The sequence below is a fragment of the Bubalus kerabau genome, chromosome X (genome assembly GCF_029407905.1).
Source record: "Bubalus kerabau isolate K-KA32 ecotype Philippines breed swamp buffalo chromosome X, PCC_UOA_SB_1v2, whole genome shotgun sequence".
Lineage (NCBI taxonomy): Eukaryota > Metazoa > Chordata > Mammalia > Artiodactyla > Bovidae > Bubalus > Bubalus kerabau.
This window is the reverse complement of record NC_073647.1, coordinates 158,028,652-158,033,600: the sequence shown is the minus strand read 5'-3', so window position 1 is coordinate 158,033,600 and position 4,949 is coordinate 158,028,652.

Here is a 4,949-nt window from a genome sequence, read left to right as displayed (position 1 = left end):
GTCTTGTTCTCGATCTTAAGGGGAATGCTTTCAGTGTTTCACCATTGAGAATAATGTTTGCTGTGGGCTTATCATATGTGGCCTTTACTATGTGGAGGTACGTTCCTTCTATGCCCATTTTTTGAAGACTTTTAATCATAAATGGGTGCTGAATTCTGTCGAAGTCTTTTCTGCATTCACTGACATGATTATATGGTTTTTATGTTAAAATTGGTTAATATGGTGTATCACACTAATAGATTTGTGTATATTGAAGAATCCTTGTGTCTATTGGAATAAACCCAACTTGATCATGGTGTATGAGCTTTTTGATGTGTTGTTGAATTGTGTTTGCTAAAATTTTGTTGAGGAATGTTTGCATCTATGTTCATTAGTGATATTGGCCTGTAGTTTTCTTTTTGTGTGTGTTGTGTTTGTCTGGTTTTGGTATCAGGGTGATGGTGGCCTCATAGAATGAGTTTGGAAGTGTTCCAAATTTTAAGAGAAGCCTCTTTTTTCTATTTGTATAGAGAAGGGGAAATAATATAACACTAGTTTGTTTCATCCTGCCACTTAGTTCTGTTTAGTTCAGTTGCTCAGTCGTGTCTGACTCTTTGCGACCCCATGAATCGCAGCACGCCAGGCCTCCCTGTCCATCACCATCTCCCGGAGTTCACTCAAACTCACGTCCATCAGGTCGGTGATGCCATCCAAGAAAGATAAAAAAATGTTTGACACTTGCAGCCTGTTTCCTACATTTGGAGACCCCTGTCCTTCCTACCTGTTACCCTCTCATTCCCCCATTTTCTTTTAGGAGAATTATGTTGCCTAGGGAAGGGGGCATTGTTCTCGTTCCATAACAGCTTCCGAGCTGATAAGGGGCATTGTCCCTAATTGGTGAGGCAACACATTCTCCTGACCCTCATATTGAGGGTCTCTGATCCAAGGGTCCAAGTAGTAGATGGAGGAAGCTGTAGCAGTCACAGGAGTTTGAGCAACCATTTGTAGCTTAAAAGCATTCATGCAACTAGAAATAAATCCAGCTACACAGTTACAGATTCAGGGAGCAAACAGCAAAAACAGAACCATCAGATTTCTTGGAATTAAGATAGTTTTCCACCATGAGGAACTAGTTAACTTCTCCCAAAGTGAGACAGTTGAGGCTTCAGGAGTATCCATAGCCTGAATCATCTTGTTCACAAGTTTAGTAAAATGAGTAACATTAGTGCTCATATCAGGTATATATGTACAGCAATGGGTATGAATAATGGCACAAGTTCCTCCTTGTGCAGCTGTCAGAATATCTAAGGCCAATCTGTTTTGTAAAACCACCTTTCTAATTTGTATTTGTTCAGCATTAAGAGCTGAAATAGCTTTTTGAGGATCTTAGAAATCCCATTGAATAAAATTAGTCAAAGCATCCACTCGTAGCATAACATCTGTAGTTCCCAGAGAGGGAACAGCAGTGCAGCCAAATAATCATACCAGTGAAATACAGACCTTGCCCACCAAGTTTTAAGGTCTGGTAAATTAGAAGGCTTTTCTGGAAGCTCTGAAAGCATGAAGCCATGAGTAAAAGCTAGACTTAGGGTGCATCTCCCTATCCAGCCAAGGGGAAGCCATGCCCATAGGTAAGAGCCACATATCCAATAGGTCCTGCTTGGAGCAAGCCAGCGTGACTGAGATATCCAGTCCCAACCAGTGCCTGGCCAGGCAAAGGGAGGACCTGAACAGGGGTTGGAAAACATGGGAATGATTATGTTGCATATTTCCTGAGGCAAAAATTCCAGTTGTTTCCAATCCTTATAATTAAGTTGTTGGCTAACTTCTGGGGAAGGCTCTATTTGTTCCCAGCATATAGGGACAGTAGATATTAGTAGACTTCATTTTTCAGGAGTTAGCCATATAATCTCATCCCATATTTGATAAACATCAGGTAAGAAGCCACTAGATCTAGACCCATTTACCTTATGTGTAGCAAAATGGTCATTAAACTAAGACAATATATAATCAAAATTAAAAGTCACATCATGTCCACAGTTAAAGTACAAAGTGTTGCACCAGTCCATCTTAGGGTTGTTAGATGTAATCAGATTAAGAAGAGGCATCACATATGATTGTTGTCAAAGGTATTTGAAGACTTGGAGAAAGTCTTTTCCTTGAAGTGGAGATGTCCACCGCGGGAAGCCTTCCACTGATGAAGAGGGTAGTGCTCCACAGACCCAGCAGTAGGACCAATTGTGGAATGCAGCATAGGAGGGGGCACAGGACAGGAAGGCATTGTCTAGAGGATCAAACGGCAGACGGGATTTTTGGAGTCAGCAGAAGTAGGCTCACATAGATTATCAGGCCCATCTGAAAAGAAAAAAGTCAGAGCATAGAAAGTAAAGACATAAAATGACATCACTTAGTTCTGGTCAGGGTGCCATCTCTTACCTCATGTGTGATGCACCCACGAATCAATTCCTGGAGCTTTGACAGCTATGGGAAAGAAAGAATAACCTCATAAGTGCCTTCCCAGAGGGGACTGAGGGATTGGCCCCCAGATTCCAATGTTTTAATCAGGACCTCCATTCTTGGCTCGAATAGAGGCTTGCTTGACTCAGAGGCTGGGTCAGGAGTCACCTCTCGGAGTTCCACTAATTCCTGTTGAAGAGCTAAGTTACATAAGTAGTTAATTCTAAGACTTTAGGGTCTATAACAATGTCTGCATAAGAAAGGCCTTCCATAAATACATTCACAGGGGGACAGTCCCTCCTTTTTTGGGGCAGCCCAAGCCCTCATTACTTTAATCCAATTGTCCTGTGTCTCTTGAGTTAACTTGCGCAGATGCTTTTTGATAATGTCATTAGCTTTTTCAACCTTTCCTGAGGACTGGGGTCTCTAGGAAGAGTGGAAGTGATATTTTATTTCTAGAACTTTAGATATCCCCTGAGTTACACTAGCTTTAAAAGCGGAGCCATGGTCACTCTGAAGGCTCCATGGCAGCCCAAACCTGGGGATAATTTCATGGATTAAAATTCTTATAACTTCCTTAGCCTGTTCACTACCACAGGGAAAAGCCTCAACCCATCAGTAAAAGTATCCACACAAACTTGTAAGCAAAAATATCCATTAGCTTTTGGCATATGAGTAAAAGCAATTTCCTGGTCCTCTCCAGGATATTTTCCACATCGTTGTGACCCCAATTTTGCTAGCTTTTCAGTCTTTGGGTTACTTTTCTGACAAACCTCACATCTTTTGATAATGTTCTTTAAAGTTTTCATTACATGTTTACCTTCAAACAAAGGAGCAGCCATATAGTAAGTACTCTGTACACCTACATGAAAACTCTGGTGTAAACCCTTAAGAATTTACTATTGAGCATTTTCAGGAATTATTAATCATCCATCCTGGGACTGTCACCATCCTTTATCAGTAATCTTTGCTCCTCTTTTCTCATATCTTTCTAATTCCTCCTCAGTATATTGTGGTTTTTCCTGTTCCACAGGACCTGTCCAGATCAAGGAAGTCTGCAGAGAGAAGGGGTTTAGTAAAGAGCTGCTTTTCTGGCTTGACAGTCAGCCAGCTCATTACCTTTGGCTACTTTACTCCCATCCCTGCTGTGCCCTTTGTGATGCATAACAGCTACTTCTTTAGGACAATATATAGCAGTTAAAAGTCTCTGGATCTCTCTGAAATGCTTAATAAGTTCTCCTGTCGCTGTTCTGCCTTTCTCTCCATACAGCAGCAGGAGTATGTAAAGTCAAATAAGCATACTTAGAATCGGTGTAGGTATTTACTCGCTGGACTTTGCTTAACTCTTGAGCTCGGGTCAGAGCCACAAGCTCCATCGAGTGAGCACTGATTCCCTGGGAGAGAGATTGTGTATACAGAGTGAAGTAAGCCAGAAAGAAAAACACCAATACAGTATACTAACACATATATATGGACTTTTGAAAGATGGTAACGACAACCCTGTATGCGAGACCAAAAGAGACACAGATGTATAGAACAGTCTTTTGGACTCTGTGGGAGAGCGAGGCGGCGGATGATTTGGGAGAATGGCATTAAAACATGTATAATATCATATAAGAAAGGAATCGCCAGTCCAGATTTGATGCAGGATACAGGAAGCTTGGGGCTGGTGCACTGGGATGACCCAGAGGGATGGCATGGGGAGGGAGGTTGGAGGGGGGTTTAGGATGAGGAACACGTGTACACCCGTGGCAGATGCATTTTGATGTATGGCAAAACCAATACAATATTGTAAAGTAAAAAAATAAATAAATAAATAATAAAACCTGTTCAGCCATCACCACGGTGTAACATGCTTTACACTTCCCATCCTGAACAAAAGAACTGCCATCTGTAAATATTTCCATGTCAAGATTGTCTAATGGTGTAGCCATTAGATCTTCTTGAGGTGCATAGTTTTAAGTTAGAAATTGGGAACAATCGTGATCAGGTGTTTCATTTTCCTTCTCAGGAAGGAAAGTGGCAGGATTGAAATTTCCACAAACTTTAAGCTTAGTTATGTGTCCTTCTAACAACAATGGCTGATATTTAAGAAGCTTACTATCTGCCATCCAAGTATTAACCTTAGAGTTTAAGATTCCACTCACATCATGAGAAGTCAGTACAGTAAGATTTCGTCCATTAATTATTTTTAAGGCCTTGGGTGTTAATAAAGCCATTGCCCCAATTACTCTTAGACAGTGTGGTCACCCACGTGAAGTTACATCTAATTATCTCCTTTAACAGGCAATACAGTGCTGGTGAGGCTCTTGGGGTTGTGTCAAAACTCCCAAGGCCATACCTTTTCTTTCAGTGACAAATTAAATTCTGACCCTGTGGGCAAGCTCAAAGTGGCAGCTTGCAGTAGAGCAGTGTGACAAGCCTTAGAAGCCTTTTGAGTATCTGGAGACCAAACCAGTTTTTCGGTTTGGGCCTGCTGAGTCTCAGTAATAAGTTTATATAAAGGCTGGGCA